Source organism: Nyctereutes procyonoides, unplaced genomic scaffold (assembly GCF_905146905.1).
Source record: "Nyctereutes procyonoides isolate TBG_1078 unplaced genomic scaffold, NYPRO_anot_genome, whole genome shotgun sequence".
In the NCBI taxonomy this organism is placed as follows: domain Eukaryota; kingdom Metazoa; phylum Chordata; class Mammalia; order Carnivora; family Canidae; genus Nyctereutes; species Nyctereutes procyonoides.
The window spans coordinates 4,775,844-4,795,059 of record NW_026575120.1 but is presented as its reverse complement, the minus strand read 5'-3'; the positions used below and the strand labels follow the sequence as shown (position 1 = coordinate 4,795,059).

The 19,216-nt window shown below is 39.9% G+C and overlaps 1 protein-coding gene across 8 annotated transcripts in view; it reads right to left on the bottom strand.

Annotated features, from left to right (window-relative positions):
• Positions 1-19,216, bottom strand: part of DLC1 (DLC1 Rho GTPase activating protein) — a 409,505-nt gene that overhangs the window by 162,281 nt on the left and 228,008 nt on the right. Inside the window, exon 1 of one of the 8 annotated variants that reach the window (XM_055334967.1) lies at positions 14,128-14,239. The exons of the other annotated variants lie outside the window; for them this stretch is intronic. The gene's annotated coding sequence lies outside the window, so the exon portion shown is untranslated. Of the gene's footprint in view, positions 1-14,127; positions 14,240-19,216 lie in introns of those variants that run through there. 8 annotated transcript variants of the gene reach the window in all.

Sequence of the window (19,216 nt, the reverse complement as noted above, 5' to 3'; positions counted from 1 at the left end):
GGTGGACAGCTCAAGTTATGGCCTTTTATTAATCAGTTAAAATATTATAAGTCAGAATACGGAACAAGGAAAAGAAAGCATGCACACACAAGGGCAAATTATGCATTGTGAGCTTATTAAGCTCAGTATCTCACTTAAGTACAAAATGGGTAAAGAAAAAGAGCAGATAATCATAAAGAAGTTTGAGAGTTGGGGGTATGTGTGGGTCGGTGGTAGGGATTAATCACATAAGGCCACAAAGTTTCACTCGGGGAAACTTTACACAGCAAAGTGGGAGTCATGTGCAGGGTCACAGAAATAAAAATATTTTCTGTGAACTGGCTTCACAAGAATGGGAGCTTGGAATGTGTGTGGCGGTAGCTGAGAAAGTGGGTATGTGGCTGGGATTCAATTGTCCTTGTCTCCAAGAGGGGAATATCAACAGGCGGCGGTTTGCCCTCACCTCCCTGGTAATGCCCTTTCCCGACTACTGCTTTCCTTTTTCCTTTCCTTTTTTTCTTTTTTTAAAAATTAAACGTTTATTTCCCCCTTTCCCAGACTCTTAAACTTGGCTCTGACATGCCGGCTAATCCTCAGGGTATATACAGAGGGGCCGGTCACAGATTGTTGTTATTGTTTTAAATGGTGCAAAAGGCATTTACAATAGATTTTCAGGCACCATTTTGAAATAATTGTTCTGAAGTTTACCCTCTATGTTTATCTTCAGTTGTGCAATGATTATGCTTGCCAAAGAGCTTTGGCTGGAAACACAGTCCTGGGTTCTAAGTCATCAATGTATAAAAGTGATCACTGAAGGACTAAAGACACTGTTTCTCTATCTTCCCTTTATACCCTACCAAAACAAAAACCAAAAAGCCAGAAATAAAGAAGCTTAAAATTATGCACAAAGTGTTGCATATAGATTGGAATTGGTGACATCTCACAGATTTACAATATCCTAAGTATAAAATTCCCAGTGTTATTCTCACAGTATTACTGTATTCCACCCGCATACAAAAGACAAGAGTAAGGTACTTTGGGTTGCCTTGACATCCTTCAATATTCTCCAACCTGGTGCTCATGGCTGCAGGCATGTTTTGTTGGTGTTTGTTTGGATCTTGTTTGAGGCCTCAACATAGAAGAAGGGCCTCAGTTTCCCCCTGTGACTCCGTGGCATAGTACTTTGGTCGATTCTGGCTCTTAAAAAAGCCCTCTGCAGGGGAGCCTGGGTGGCTCAGTCAGTTGAGCATCCGACTCTTGGTTTTGGCTCAGGTCATGATCTCATGGGTCATGAGATCAAGCCCCATGTGGGGCTCCATGCTCAGCAGGGAGTCTGCTTGAGATTCTCTCTTTCTGCTCCCACCCTTGCTCTCTAATAAATAAATAAATAAATAAATAAATAAATAAATAAATAAATAAATAAATAAATATTTTTTTCCAAAAAAATCCTCTGCATAGTTTTAATATAAATAATAACTCTTAGAATATGGCAATCAACCCATGTAGAATAAAACTTGAGAAGACCTATATTCTACCCCATATCCACATTGCTGTGGGCTTGGTCCTATCATCTCTCTTCCCTGTCCCCACTGGTTTGTCACCTCATCGGTCCATCCGTGAGCTACACATGAGGCAACATGCATGCACTAATTTCATTTGGCTGGAATTCACTAAATGAAATTCTAGCTTCTTGTAATAGCACAAAGGAAAGATGTTTCTACTGCAGCCTGAAATTACATGTTCAAACTTGTTTTCATCAGTGAAAAATTATAGTCCAAAGACTGTCTTATCAGAATTGAAAAACAATGTTTTGATGACATCCTTTTCAACCTGAGATGGGATTCATTTTAAAAAGTTTTATTTTAAATGCAGCATATTGTAAGGTAGATTAGGAATGTTCTTACTCATCTAGTTTAGTTTTTTTTTTTTTCTGCCAGATGTTTATGTTGGTGAGAAACCAATAACACTGTCTAGACCTCTAGGATATAGTAATCAAGCATGACTGGAAAACATTCAGAGGTCACACTTCAATCTGGACCTACAACATCCTGCTATTCAAAACCAGATTAGAGATGATGGATCATGATAAACAGAACCACACTGAATGCTGAGTCAGTGATTTGAGAGTTGTCGGCAAAAAAAAGCTAACTATGTCACAAAAAATCTACAAAATAAAACAAAGTCTAGACATCATTAAATGTGCTGTACTTCTACCTCCACCCCAAGTTGTCAACAACCAGATGCTACCTTGTGACTTTTACATCAGCATCCTGTAAATCAGGAATCCTCAATTTTTTTACGGAGGAGTTCCTTGAAATGACGGCTTCCTGAGGGGTGTGTGTGTGTGTGTGTGTGTGTGTGTGTGTGTGTGAAATTGCCTAGATATGCTCATACAAGTAAATATCCTAAAAACACAGAGAAAGAAGAGAGAGAAAAGTGATATATAGTGTCAGGTTGTTTAGAGATCACCAAACAAGATTTTGCCAAGCAATAAGGTACCATGTTTGTTTTTTTTGCTTTTTTGCTTTTTTTTTTTTTTTTTTTTTTTTTTACTATGTCTTGGTGGTTTTGTCTAGAAGTCATTCATTAGTTTTTATTGAGAGTCTCTCAGTTCTTGACTGAAATAGTGACTGGAGATTCCTGCTATGGGGAATCAAAACTGACACCTCTGTCACGACACCAAATTCAACACTAACATTTTTTACTGTCAAATGATCAAGAGTCAGAGTCAGAGTCCTGGCAAATCATAAAAATGTCTTCGCACTTTCCACTTCCTGGCTGCCACTTGCAAGTCCTTATTGAACTTCTGATTTCGAACACTCTTGAGCTATACTGAATACAAGATATAGGTCAATGACTGTCTCAACGAAGGCAAAACTCACTGATTCTTAAGGTAAGTGAGTATGGAGTAAAATCATAGTGGAGTCCTTTATTTTTTTGTTTTCTTTTGTTTTGTTTTAATTTTTACTCAGTGGAGGGAGCAACCAGGTGCATCAGTCCAGCTACTAGTACAAGAATTTCTTAAACATTGAGGAACATCCAAATAACTTACCTGGCTGAACGTACAAGTGCTACTATGCAAAACAATTTTAATCTGAAATATGTGTATTTGCCTTCACACCACCTTCCTGGTGCATGCACGCGCGCACACACACACACATCTTCACAGTCATATCCTCATAGTGGCATAGAGGCTCTTTGCTGCAACTATTCAAGTGCTTTCATTTCCATGAGCAATAGTGGAAAAGTGATAATTATGACTTTAAAAGTTAGCTGTGTCAGGGCAGCCCAGGTGGCTCAGCAGTTTAGCGTAGCCTTTAGCCCAGGGACTGATCCTGGAGACCCAGGATCGAGTCCCACATCGGGCCCTCAGCATGGAGCCTGCTCCTTTCTCTGCTTCTCTCTTTCTGTCTCTCATGAATAAATAAATAAAATCTTAAAAAAAATAAAAATAAAAGTTAGCTGTGTCAGGGAAACTTTCACTAAAAATAATGTTCATTGGAGTACAAATGAGCACGACTGACAAAATGCAGAAAAGCCAGTGCTAATAAAATAGTGTGGATATCCTTTCATTATACAGCACTTGGATCAGAGGCAAATTCATGTTGCAGAGAGGAGAGGGGGGCAGTATTGATTGGCTCAGCAAGTACCCTATGATACCTGTCAAATTAGGTTTTAGATACCTGTTTTCCTGTAGGTCACTTTTCCTGCCAAATAGACTCTAAACTAGTGGCTCAGTAGGTTAGGCATCTGCCTTCAGCTCAGGTCCTGATCCCAGGGTTCTAGGATCGAGCCCCACATCAGGCTCCCTGCTCAGTGGAAAGCCTGCTTCTCCCTCTGCTATTCCCTCTGCTTGCGTGCCCATGCTCTCTCTCCCTGTCAAATAAATAAGTAATCTTAAAAAAAAAAGTCCAGAGAGTTTTTGTCTTTGTGTCTTTTCTACCACCTAGCATTCTGTCTTTCACATAGTGAGGGCACAATCAGTATTAGCTAATTTGGAGTTAATAAAAGATTATGCCCATTCAGTACAAAGCCCCTCTTTGTTACTTTTTGTGTCACTGGATGGATGTTTTGTCTGCCTTCTTGACTGCTCAGTGTCTGGGCCATGTCCCATACTTTCTGTTTCTAAGCCCCTTAGTTGAAGGTGAAACATTCATTCTGAAAACCTTTCCTGCTTTCTTTCATCCTCAGTCTCTCTACCTGGCCACACCAAGAAGCCAAAATTAACGAGATTCTTTAGAATTACTAGTGAAATCACTCCTAAGAGAAAATAAGGCCAAGGTACATGAACATATTGTCAATATTCAAAATATGCTTTAATTAAAAATATGAAGAGTTGGAAGCATCATTAATGCAAATTTATACCTTCTTTGGTAATGTTTTCATCGATTTCATTAATCTCTCCATTGAATAGATGATAATTAATTTTCAAACTACTGAAAGCATTCTAGAGTGTCATCAATCCAAAATAGACTAGAATTTTTAAAGATCATCTTATATATGGAGTTTCCTATGATCATATACTTAATCCTTGAATTTTATCACCTCAACTATTTTTCTTCTCAGTGTGACATGATTTTGGTTACTGGTAAACAATTAATAATATATTGTCATATTTTTTTAAAGATTTCATTTATTTATTTATTTATTCATGAGAGACACACACAGAGAGAGAGAGAGAGGCAGAGACACAGGCAGAGGGAGAAGCAGGCTCCATGCAGGGAACCTGCCACGGGACTCTATCCAAGGTCTCCAGGATCATGCCCTGGGCTGAAGGCAAGACGCTCAACCACTGAGCCACTCAGGCATCCCATATTTTCTTTTTTTGAAAGATTTTATTTATTTATTTATTCATGAGACACACACACACACACACACACACACACACACACAGAAGCAGAGACACAAGCAGAGGGAGAAGCAGGCCTCATACAGGGAACCTGATGTGGGACTCGATCCCGGGTCTTCAGGATCACACCCTGGGCTAAAGGCGGCACTAAACTCCAGCCACCCGGGCTGCCCAATAAGTCATATTTTCATTTAACTCACCCATCATTATTTTTTTCCTTTAAAAATGCAATATGACTCTGTCTCTTAAAATTATGATGGAAAGAAAAGATGTCCTGACTTCCAGTTTGGTTCCATAAGAAATTCTGTGGCATCACAAAAGACTTAGACTATCTATTTCAGTTCTATAGCCCATGTATTTTGAAATCTGAGAGTAATTTCCTCCACAAATTGAGATACTTAAAGCACAACTTCCAATTTTAGTTCATTTTAATTTCTGAATCCATCAAGAGCACCTTATTTTAGCCAGTGATGTATTTTAGGCTTTAGGTTACTCAAACTTTGGAAAAAGGTCAACATTGCATCTTTAAAAAATGACTAAATATATGACTCCATGGCACTTTGGAAGTAATGAGTCTTTGTCCTTTGGAGAGGAGAATGGCCAGTTCCTGAGGGAAGATGTGCTAACCTGTCTGTTCCTTCTTTGCAGAGAGGCTCTCCCCCTCAAGGGCACCCTGCTGATGGTCTGATTTCTTACGTGTACAACTTATTTTTTTGCTCATGAAGGGAGCTGGACCCATTGGGACTGGTAGAGGAGCTTAAACCAGTGGTTCTCAACCTTGGTACTCACATCTCATCCCTCTCACCCATGCATTCCTTCTCTATTTTCAGCGTTTTGTGCTATGAAAACAATAAACTGAGTATATTTTTAAAAGTACATATGCTCTTTCTGATACTGTCCCTAACAAGGGTGTCTTCTCCCTAACAGTCACTGGTTTGAAGAACAAACCACTGATGAGTTTTAAACATCCCTCAGTGTCCAAGAGACACTGTGTATTTCTTTCTTACAATGATGGAGTTCACCTTACCATGTAGGTCCTCTCTCAAGTTCCAAGGTAGAATTCAGGTGTGATATTCATGGCTGGCAGGCAGGGACTGTGTCTTCCTTGTTTGTTAACCATTATCTAGCACACTGTTTTGCATACAATAGGCTTTCGATAAATCTTTGTGAGGTTAATTAATAATGAGTGACAGATTCGCATTTTTGCCCATGGATACGCACTAATAGGTTTTTAAGGTTTTACCAAAAAATATGTAAATGAGAATAAAAATAGTGGTGTATACCTCACAGGATTATTTTAAAGATTAAACGAGAAAATTCTTTAGAGCTCTCAGCCTAGGTTTTGGCACTTAGTAGGCACTCAAATGACAACTTAATTAGTCATTATAGTATTTGTCATAAAGAATGCATCCAAATGGTAATGACCACCTATTGCCAAGTGCCACATTTAGTTCATATTCTGTGCCCAATCTTTAGCTGTGCCTGATAAGTGCAATAGTAGCACTACAGTCATGAATTTAATGATTAAGGGGATAGATCACTTTGGTCTTCAGTTAACTTAAGTCTTCATCAATAATTCCAAGCAAATTCTTCAAAAGTATCACAAGTTGTTCACAAGCAATAAGGAAAGAGCACAGAAGGAAAAGTGCAAACTCATCATCATTATCACTCACAAACAATTCCAGCATGAACCTTCTAGGTGGTATACCCTCTTCCTTCAAGAATGACAGATTACAGAAGACACAGAGAAGGCCAACAGGTACATGAAAAGATGCTCAACATCACTAATCACCAGGGAAATGCAATTCAAAGCCACAATGAGATATCACCTCACACCTGTTAGAATGGCTGGTAACAAAAAGACAAGAAATATATTTGGTGAGTATGTGGAGGAGAAAAGAGAACTTTCATGCATTATTGGTGGGAATATAAATCTGTGAAGCCACTATAGAAAACAGTATGGAGAGTCCTCAAAAATTAAATATAGAAATACCATATTATCCAGTAACTACACTGGTATTTATCCAGTAATTAAATTGCTATTTATCCAAAGAAAATTAAAACACTAATTTGAAAAGACAAATGATCCTCTATGTTTACTGCAGCATTATTTACAATAGCTAAGATATGGGAGCAACCCAAGAGTCCAGTCATATATAAATGGATAAAGAAAAGTGGCAAATATATATATCTATATATATTTTATAAAGTGATATTTATATCTATAATGAAATATTACTTAGCCATAAAAAAGGATAAGATCTTGCCAACTGGGAAAATATGAATATGGATGGTATTATGCTAATTGAAATAAGTCAAAGAAAAATACTATATGATTTCTTTTATATATGGAAACTAAAAAAACAAAACAAATGAATAAACAAATAAAAAACAGAAATAGACCCATAAATACTGAGAAGAATCTGATCGCTGCCAGAGGGGCAGGGGCACAGTGATGAGCAAAATAGGTGAAGGGGAGCTTCCAGTTATGGAATAAATAAGTCATGGGGAGAAAAGGTACAGCATAGAGAGTATAGTCAATGGTACTGTAACAGCACTGTATGAGGACAGACAGTAGCCACACTTGTGCACAGCTTAACACCTAGGGCTACTGAATTGCTATATTATACACCTGACACTAATGTAACAATGTGTGTCAGCTATACTTCAATAAACAAGAATGATAAATTATTATTAAAAGAAAGTGACTATAATCAGAAATTGGAGAACATATACAATAACAAGTGTAACTTCAATCTATACCTTAATTAATTCCTCTTGAATAGAGAACTTGCAGTAGAGTATTCCTTTAGGTCAAGTTTTGACTTTATTATTTAGCTTCAGATCCTTAAGCATACCTGTGACTAATTAATATATCCCTTCTACCATGCCTTTGACCTTGGACACGTTTTGTTATTATAATTATACAGACCTTTGGCAAAATTTGCAGATGCTTTACACATACTATTTTAAATGAAGAAAGTCGTAGAAGTTTTGCTCCAGAAAGGGAGGTGGCCAAATATCCCTTTCAAGTGGCAGCCCTGACATTTAGCATACTTTTTTCCCATACCACAGCTGCGCCACGTGCTTGAAACCCCAGCCTGCTTGTGTTGTTGATCTTTTCCATGTTTGGCTCCATCTATATAGCAATTTTCAAAGCAGGTTCCAACTCGCTTGGGGAGACGTTCAGATATTGTATATGCAGCTTGACAAAGTCACATGCAAGGGCTGATTTCTTCACCGATGTGTAAAAACAGTTATTTTCACCAGTCATCTCATTTTGGAATTCAACAAGGTCTTCACAGAAGTCACCTTCATTAGATTTTTTCTTGTTTTCTTTTTTTTTTTTTTTCCTTCCAGAGGTACGGAAATAAATTCCATTTGGCATTGATATTTTATCTTTTATTTTCTATTTTTGGATTGGTTGAACTATTTTCTCCCAATAGACTTAGACAAATTATAGCAGTATCATGCTAGTAGGTTGAAGCTTCTATGGATTTAGGGCACAGGGAAAAGAAAAGAAGCGTTATATAACAAACCCAAACTGATGAAGTACTTAACTATATGCCACTGACTCTTCTAAGTACTCTACTCATTTAAACTTTGAAACAATTTTATGACATAAGTACTATCTATGTTCAACCTCTTTATATTGGTAAGAAACAGACTGACTTGCCCAAAGCTATCCAGTGCAAGAGCCAGGATTCCAACCCGGAAGTCTGATGTCATAGTCAGCTCTCCTAGCCAATATATTATGTTTTCTCTCATCAAAGCTGACCTCGACATCAACACGCTTCTCTTTTATTGAAAGACTAATATCTATTTTAATAGATACATGCTACATCTACCCTCCAGAAATGTGACAGGGTCTCATGAAGCACGTTGATGGTGGTCTTTTAGACCCTTTAAAATGTTACATAGTATTGCATACACCCAGGGAAGTCTTTGTTTACTGGAGGAGCCTGCATACTTTGAGGCATACATCATTCTTGGTTAAAAGGCATTATATATGCCCTTACTTGCTTTTCACTGTGAACCAATGAGCAGAAGACAGTTCACAGAAGTCAGTGTTTGTGGTTTCTCATCATGGGAAGTGGGCCAGAATTCCTGATGCCCCATTGAATTGAGAGCCAAAGTACTACAGAGCATGTCAAACATTCGTTTTGCTGGTGAATTGGAGACCTGGTCAGCTGAAATGTAAAACTTTATTTCACAAAAGACAAGATACTGAACACTCAACAGAATACCCCATGGGATCCAACCCAGTGTAGATACCTGAATTTATTCTATGTCCATTGAATCTCACTTGGATTGAGATTTGTCTAAATTTTCCCACCTCCTTCATAGACAATTCAGTTTTCTTCCTTGTTTAAAATGTTTAGCTATGGAAGTAGTAACACATGCCCCACAAAAGGCTGAGGCTTTTACATTTTTACTCCCTTACATGTCATATTTCTCTTACAGACTAGATTGAACACTTTTTAAACAACCAATGTGGCTTATGCTGTATAAACTGTTCTTACCTTATTGGATGCCATTAAATAAAGGCTGATATTTAATTTCTTTTTGGTTTATTTATCTATTCCACTTTGCAAACTGGTGAAAGCTATTGTACATGTGTGTAGTTGGGAGTTTTGCCTTTCTTTTAGCCTATCTCTCTCCAGTCTGAATGTTAGTGTCTCTTATTTTTCCTTAGCGGCAGTCTTATTGGCACATCAGTCCAAACTTGATTGTGGAGCTTTGTTGGACATACATCAATGTATTCCAGCCATCTCACATAGGAGAGCCCAACATCCCAGTCTATGAGAATGTCTAACTAGAAGTACTTGGAAGTTACAATACGGATAAAGCAAGGATTCTTTTTTTTTTAAGATTTTATCTATTTATTCATGAGAGACAGAGAGTGAGTGAGAGAGAGAGAGAGAGAGAGAGAGAGAGAGAGAGCGCAGAGACACAGGCAGAGGGAGAAGCAGGCTCCATGCAGGGAGCCTGACGTGGGACTTGATCCTGGGTCTCTAGGATCATACCCTGGGCTGCAGGTGGTGCTAAACCGCTGCAGGGATTCTTAATCTAGGGTCTACAAGTAGAATTCAGATTGCCTAGGAACTTGGATGAAGACAAATTTCATATTTTATTTGCATGAAACTCTAATTGGAATTTACTATTTCTTTCAATTTTGAATGTGGACAAACTGTCACCTCCCCTCATCTCATGCACAATGGTATTAGCTGTCCCTGTGACTTGTCACCAATAGAAACCAGACTTTCGCATATCAGACACAGTTGATGCAAATATCACAAAATATCATTTATATTCATTCCTACTCCGCAGTTTTGGTGGTTAACAAACTTGCTCCAGATCACACGTGATTGTGGATTTTGTGCAATGGACATCCACAGATGTTCACATGACGTCACTGCTGGCCCCATTCAGCCACCGAACAGTAAAGTTGAAAGTTTGCACATTGCTGACCTAGATATGGATGCTGCTCCCCAGTGTTCTATCTATAATGGTTAGTGACAAGGAGATGAATCAAAGACTATTGTAGAGTTTAATGCTCTTATTCTAGCTAACAATAACCATCTGTACACTAGTATCTTTACAAAATATTTAACTTATATTTATTTCCCTATATTTTAAACATCAGAGTCTATTATGTAACCTCATTCATTTTCTATTACTATACCACAATTTTGTGTTTGGAATACCTTGATAACTATATTGCACTATAATTGATTTCCTTCATAATTCTATGTATTTTATTTATACATCACAAAGTGTTATTCTGAAAAATGGATCTGCAGGCTTCACCAGAATGCTAAAAAGATCCATTAGCACAAAAAAGGCTAAGAAGCCCTATTTAAGAGTATTATAATGGTAACAGGTTTTCAGGACTGAAATACACCCCAAAGCCTAGGAGTTGTGTACCCAAGGGGAGGGAGGAGAGGAGCTGTGAGGGGCAAGGAAGAGGTTCATGATGGATGGACAATTCGTCCAGAGTAGGGCTATCTACCTTTTCCATCACCCACTGTTAACCTCAAAGTTGTAATTTCCTGAAAACTAGATGCCATTCTCTGCTTTTTTTAAGATTTATTTTATTTTTATTTTTTGGGGGGAAGAGCAGAGGAAGAGGGAGGGAGAGAATCTCAAGCAGACTCCCTGCTGAGCACAGAGCCCAACACAGGGCTCACTCCCAAGACCTTGAGATCATGACCTGAGCCAAAACCAAGAGTCAGATGCTTAGCCAGCTGAGTCACCAGAAGATGAGGCCCCATCTCCTGCTTTTAGAAGAGAGACTGTGTACATATGGGTTTGGGAATGATGGTCAGAGAGAGAGAAAAGGAGTAAAGGAAACCCTGTGGGTTGTGGTTGGACAGAGAAAGGCAATTCCATGTAAAGGAGGATACAATTAAGACAGTCTGTTCCATCACTCCTTACAGCTTGAAGGTCTTTTCCTAGCAGCAATTCTGTATTTTGTTTACATAAGGATAGGGATCCTTGAAAATAATAGGCAGACTTCTTGTTTGATATGTAAGGGATTTTAAGGTAAGGAAATATAAGTGATGGTTTTCATACATGACATCATTTGGGGTAGAAGAACTAGGGACAATTGCGTTATGGAGAGTGTGTGTATTTGCGTGTGTGGGAGAGACACAGAGGGATACACACACACACACACACACACACACACACACACGGAGAGCCAGTGAAATTGATTGATTGAGAGAGAAAATACCCAACAAGGAAACCTAAAACTTTGGCCCATGGCCAAACATGTTAAACCTCTGGAAGAAACTGCAAACTCAAGTTAGTTTTTGAGAGATTTGATGAAAGTCATCAAAGTAATGGTCATCATGAAAATATCATTTCAGGTACTATTAAAAAGAAGTATTTCCTCAGAGGCTTCAAAACACTTATTTATCTGTCACTTCATTAATTTCACAACATAAAGTGAAGCAGGAGATTTGGACTTTCTACTGCTCTCCAATCTGCAACAGAGGGAAAAGGGGTACGATGTATAACAAAGATTGTATCTGATGTTTAGAGAAGTGACTTTTTGTGGATAATTCACAGGTTTTAGTTAGCCTTTGGTCAGGAGGAAGTTCGAGTACAGAGAAGTTTGTGGGGAAGGAGAAAAGTAAGTGCTCTTGAGCTCTGGATGTGCACCAAATTGGTCTCCATCTGACAAACACTGATTGAGCTATGAGCCATGTGCCAAGCATAGGGGAGGCATGAAAAGGGTCCAATTCCGCAGTAATCAGTCAGTCGTAGAAGCCAAAATTCTTTCTTTTCAAGTATAGTACCTGGATTCTCTACTGTGTGAATTACCTAATAGGTCATTTTCATCTTAGGAAAACTGGGCAATATAAAGAATTTCTTTCTTCAGCAGACCTGAAGCAGGTAAATTTCTATTTGCTGTTAGAGCTGTGGAAATGTTTAATTTTCATCATACATAAAAAGTAACTACTTTTAAGTGTTTTTCATTCGCTGCTACATTTTTGAGCCCATATACACTCTATGTATGGATGTGTGTGTGTGTGTGTGTGTGTGGGTGTGTGTATAGATACATACACATATGCAGACAAATGACAAGACGGAGGAAGTGACTTTCCAGGGATAATATCCTTATTCTAGGAGGTCAACAGCTATCAAAATCTCATCCTTTATGAAAATATAAGGGGAACCTTGGGAGGCAGGAGTGTTTGATTTAGTCTTACTCTTGAGTTGAAACACCAAACCACAAGATATTTTTGTGTTGTCTTTAATAAGATATTATTTATGGAACCTTTCCACTTGTGACAATGGATCTGTCAAAGAAGACAGCAATGAAAGATCTACTTTTTTTTTTTTTTAAAGAGCCAACCAGTTATAGTTGTAGATTTTATAGTCCTATATCTTATTTCTTAAACTTCCTCTGGCCAATTGCAAACTGTTATCACTAGATAATACAGAAAAAAACTTATCAGAAAGTTGGATTTCTTTAAGGTATCATATTTATTCTGAAGCCATAATAAAATGGCTAAGTCTAAAATATTTTGCCCTGTCTCCCCTACTTTATGATTAGACTTGACATTGTTTACCCTGCCATGTATTGGGCAATATTGTTTAGTTTAACAAACAGAAAGATTTTCATGAGCATTAAGGACAAGCTTACAGCCTCACAAGCAAATATAACTAGCATGTTATCTTCATAATCGGTTATCACAATCACAACCCTTAAAGTTCTCCTTTTCAAGTCACGTCAGGACTGTGATGTGAAAGTCAAAGGACCTTTTATCAAGAACATACAGCACAGAAATCTGTTGACACTTGGAGGCCACGTGTAATATTTTTAACAATTCCGAACTTCATAGCGAGTATGAAAAACTACTGGATTAACCAAAAAGGTTAAGAAAATATCATCTCTGACCGATTCACGTAGATGACATAAATACAGGGACTTACAGAGCCAACAAGGAGGAGCCATGAAACAGGAGTAGGATACGTTTCTAGAATTCAGAGATTATTTTATTGCTAGCTGCTTTTTCTATCAATTCATACTCTTAATACCAGGACCAAAGCAGAAGTCCTTGTTTCTTTAGTGTCCCCCTTGAAACACCATCTGCCACTTGGTTGCAATGTCACACGAGCCCTAGCACATCTGAATTGCACCACTGTGTTTGTATTTATGTTTTATTATATTTCAAACGCCTGCCTCCAGCATACCTGACACCCTCTTGGAACTCAGAGCAGCTCCAGGCTGCCAGAGGAAATACCAGCAGGCTTTCGCCCGGGGAAGCAGCGCAGATTACTCCACTGACACACAGACCTTCCAGGCCGCTCTCCTGCAGAGACCGGGCCACCTGGGGCCACACCAGCCCCACGGGGACCCCACCAGCGCTGCAGAGCTCGGTGCTTCCCGCTGCAGCTGCTCATCGCGCATGATTTCCTGACACTCAAAAGGACCTTGCTTTTCTTTTCAAGGTTAAAAAAAAAAAAAAAAGAACAACACACACATACACACACACACACACACACACACACACACACACACACGCCTCCCATAAAACCTTATCTAGAAATAATCAGGCCAGAAACCAGAGAGGCACTAGAGGGAAAAAAAAAAAAAAAAAACCACAACCATCCCAGCGACGTTAAATAGCAGAGAAGGGAGATGGAGAGCTGGAAAGCACGGGCGTGACAGTGATGAACTTTTCTGCAGCCCATGAGACCCCGAGTCACCGGAGCTGGCACCTGCGGCTGCGCCCTGGATGGCTTTCCGTGCCGTTCGCCCCCCTCGCCCCCCGCTCGCCCCTCACCTGCCAGCCTTCTGTCCCTGGTGTTTTTCCAAATCGCATCCAGGGCCCTAGCGGTGGAGTCTCGGATGTGGTCGCTGAAGGACCTCCGGAGAGGGGCTCTCGGGGGCCGGGCCATGCCGCGCGCCCCGGGGTCCCCGTCGGGCTGGAGCTCGGGCTGGGGCTGGGGCTGGGGCTCGGGCTGCGGGCGCCCTCGGCGGGGCCGGGGCAGGGCGCGCACCGCCGTGCGCCCTCAGGACGCCCGCCCCGCGGCTCGCGCTGCGGCCCGGCCGGGGAGCGCTGACTGCGGGCGGCCTCCTGGAGCGCGGCCAGGCGCGCGCGGCGGCCCCATCTGGAAGGGCTCGCAGGCGGGCCCGCGGCACGCTCGCGCGCTCGCTCCGGCGGCCTCCGGGGCTCGAGGGGGGCGGCTCTGGCTCCCCGCGGGCGCCAGCGACTCGGCTCCCTGCAGGCGCGGCCGCCCGCCTCTCTACTACCTGCCTCCTGGCCTGGCGATCCAGCTCCACCTGGCATTCCCGGGGAAAGCAGAGCCGGGGCGGGGGGGGGGGGGGACGGGACACGAGGGGGGGCAGGGAGGTGAATTCGCATCCACGTTTGCATGTGACCCACTCGTCTTGGGGTTTTATTGCCTCGCGGTTGTAGATGAGGCTGTTTCTGACCTCCAGTGTTCAACCTTTGGTTGCGGGGGAGGGAGGGCAGGTAGGGCTGCAGTGCGCATCCTGCAGATCTGTCTGGATTCTCTCTAGGAAATGGATGCTTGGGTTTTAAAGGAAACATTAGTCACCTCCTCCTGTCTCCCTTCTCACTATGCTTCTACCTGCTTTAAGTGGTTTAATCAAACATTTCTAGGTTTTGCCTCTAAAGAAGGTCCACATGTCCCCTGGTTTTCGGAATCTTTCAGCTCCAACCAAGCCAACGTCATCGTTATAATTGCACACCCAAAACTCTGCCCCAAAGAATAAAACTGCCGAGCACCGTGAAATCAAAATATGGGCCAACAGCTTCTTTTACAAGATCTGTTTTTGACTTTCTAAAATGCCGAGTAAATCTATTGCTTTGCCAATGAATTTGGCTGATTTTCTGCTTTGTAGTGCAGCATTGCTCCTCTTCCCTCTCACTATCCCCTAAATGCCATCTTTTAACTTTCAAGGTTTGGCATGGCGGCCTACTGTTGGCATCACATACTATCTAAGGGCTAGTTCATAACCTTTGCAAAATTAGAAAATGCTGTAAAAGCACTTTGTAAATTGCAAGGTACCATGTGAGTACTAATTATTAACATAATTATTTTTATACATGAAATCATTTTCAACCCACACTGATCTCCAGAGTCTCCAAATTTCTACAGCTTGCAACCTCTTTCCCATCAACTTTGACAACTTAATTATACAAAGGATGATCATTATAATAGCATGATTGTGCTCACAAGTTAGAACACTTGTGGCACTGCTTATTAGTAACCCAGGTGTTTTCAATCATGTTGTTCCCAAATTATTAACGCTCATGAGTCTCTCCAACTGAAAATGTGTGTCTTGATCGATATTGTCTTCTTTGCCTTTTCACTGGGGTGCTCATAAATCAGAAGGCAACAAGTACTAACTGAGATATGTAGACCTCGGTGCCCGTGGGAGCCATTTCCGAGGCAAAACTCTCCATTTAAAAAAAAAATCTCAAAAAATTGGACTGCCTAACACATGGCTCCATTTTAAAACAAGTACCAAATTCTGTGTGTGCATGTATGTGTGTGTGCATGTGCATGTGTGCACGTATGTGTTCCTCCTTCAAAGAAGTCTGGGCATCTTGAAACAGGTTGACTCATTTTCTGGTCAGGTTGACCAGGACAGGTCTGGTTTGTAGAGGAACAGCATGAAGTAACCATAGCACAAGTAGTGAACTATATACTCTGAGCTAGGTGTGGAAAAGTTGAGGATGAATAAGACATTGACTCTGTCTTTGAGGAGAAATCCCACTGACCACAAATCATTTCAAAATAGTGTCACATGTTCTATGATAGAAGTGTGTACAAAGCGTTATAGGAGCACCAAGAAGGAAAAGGTAGCTTGGATTCCTAGCTCCTCTTAAACACCAACCTCACCTAAATTTCCAGTCTAGATTTACAACATAAAGCCATTCCCAGCATGAATATCAATAACTGATTGTATGAGTCATGCAAAGTGACTGGCTGTAATGGCATGAAGTCTTTTTATACCTAAACACAGAAAAGAAAGGGAGCAATAAAAGGAAACAACATTTGTTGAATACCTATGACATGTAGATAGACCGACCCCTAGAGGTGTTATTTATTTCCTCTTTAGAGATGAGGAAACTGGAGGGCAGAAAGAAGAGGTGTGAGAAAGTTCAGAGAGTAAATGGCAGACCTAGGATTCATACCCAGGGCTGTCTGCATTCAAAGCTCATTAGCCTCCCGATCAACTGATTGCTCATAAATTAATGACAGTGATGATAATGACCCATTAGGGCTTATGTACGCTCAGCTGATACTAAGGTACTCTTTAGTCTTAGTCATATAAAATGGCCACTGGGCCCATGGTGTGGAAGAAGCCTGAGTCTCAGATGGGTTTTAGATGATCCCAGCTATGAAAATTGAAGGGCAGTGAGTCAAGATAACCAAGGCCTAGTCAACACATACTGTTTAATAATAGGGTACTCAAGTCTGATCTCCAAAGTGTTCTAAAATACCCTCCTTCTCCTCTGTGACATGCTCTTTGAAGAAAATCCTCCTAGTATTTCACTATAGCTCATCTCAGCAGTGAAAGCCTACTTATTCTAAGCACAGGTTCCACTTGGTAGAACAGTCCATAGACCTAACCTCCTAAGAGGTATATATATATATGGAAACTTACCAGCATAAATGTAGCTTTTATACTTCAGAGAAGTGGAGCACAGCTATATGTTTTCAAGCAATGTGGGCTTTATTTATTTAAAGATTTATTTATTTATTTATTCATGAGAAACACAGAGAGTGAGAGAGGCAGAGACACAGGCAGAGGGAGAAGCAGGCTCCATGCAGGGAGCCCGATGTGGGACCTGATCCCCAGTCTCCAGGACCACATCCTGGGCTGCAGGCAGCGCTAAACCGCTGCGCCACCGGGGCTGCCCACAAGGTGGGCTTTAATTATTGATTTAACCATATTCCAAAGTAGGGCTGGCAACTTGACTCCTCATTTCTAAAAACTCATTACATTCAAATTTCATTGTGAAGATGTTTCGACTCCTTATAAATGAGTCTCAGCCACATATCATTGGTATGATGTAAAAACCATCTAATACACTGCCAATTTTAAATTATTTTTATTTTTTTCTTTTGTTCTGTAGTAGAAGAAATATTCCACACAGAAGTGCTTTTCAAAATTCACCATTTATAGAATAACCCCTCAAGTTTTATTTCTACAAATTTCAAATAATCCAAGTCTCTTCTGACTGAGAGGTGAGGATTGTATATCATAGTTAATGTTATCTCAACTTGGCAGATGGGGAAAGTGGGAATATGAGAAGTTTATTGATTTTTTTCAAGATCCTGCTGGGAATTATAAAAGAAATGAGGATAGCAACATTATGCGTTGATTGCTTCTTAGTTCCTTTTTCTTGTGATAAAAAGCTAGTTTCAGCCATTGGTGGAGCTGCTCTTTGACCTGGGGGACTCTTGTTTGTATATTAAGGTAGAGACTTTCATGCAAGTATGTCCCTAATATTGTCCATCTAAGAAAACCATCCCATTTTGATAATGTATTATAGTTTTTATCTAATTTTGTCTAATTTATAATTTTTAATTTTCTTAATGCAAGCAAAAATTTTAATGTTATAATGTTTCTAGGTCCCATACACTTTGATCTAATGTTAGGGACTCCTTTTCTAAGCCTGTGGTCTTATGGCCACTCTTATTTGCTGATACAACTCATTTAAGCTTCCTTTGGAGTACTTAGAACATTAGGATTACCCAAAGTGCTAGCTAGTAGGCTCTCTCGAAATAGTATGACTAATGATGGGAAATGGAATGTTTATTAAGAGTCAATGCCATGCTTAGATCTGGGTCTTTGGAACAGGAAGGAAACTATTAAAACCCCATTTGGTTAAGTCCTGTGAGAGACCTAGCCCCTGCAACAGCACAACAGGTTAAGTGAATGACAGTGCCTACCCTGGCATAATAGGTCTGCCTACAGGGCTGTAACTCCACAAAAGGAGTTTTCCATTATGTATCTAGGTATCTAAAAGCCCATGACGAAATTTGTAGTATGAAAGTTTGGTAACTCTGAGGACTACATAGATGGTTTCTGTTTTTCCCAATGAATAACACCTAGCATATGGGTTACGTGCTGCCAATCTCTGTTTTCATTTTGAATTTTGCTTATTTAACATGACCATCTTGAGTACATTTGCTCTGGTGCGAGTGGCAGTTTTGTTAATTTGCTCCTACAATTGGAACCCTTAGGATTACATTCAGTTTGGTTGAGAATCTCTTCTGTGATAAATTGTTAAGTATTTTCAACCAAAGGGTTCAAGGTAATGTTGTTTGCACCATCAGTTAGATATCTATTAATGCTTGATAGACCAATAGATCACAATGACAGTTCTTCAAATTGGTTATCTCCAATCTCCACTTGTGGAGATTGCCTTGGAAGGCAAGAAGAAAATCTTAGAATCTATGTCTATTTACTTAGCTCTTTGAACTTTCTATTTTTCTAATATACAGAGCACAGTGATTTATGGATAAAATTTATAAGTAAATGTATGTATATTTATAAATAAATGTATATATCAGAAACTAATGGGATTAGCAATCAAAGATGTTCAGAAACTATTTCTCTACAACTCCTGATATGTATCAAATATATACACTATCTTTCAGAGTAAAATCAATTTGTTGGGGGAATACTGTTGAATAAATGTGTAAGGGGCAAGGGTATAATAAAACAAGAAGTGAATATGAGGAAAGAAAAACGTTCTGACTAACACAATAGTACCTTCTTTCATTTTTAACTACTGAATCTCATTACTAACTACGCTTTCTGAAATAAATTTCTTCACCTGGGCTGAGAAAAGTCACCTTACCTGTGAGAAAGGAAACTGCTATATA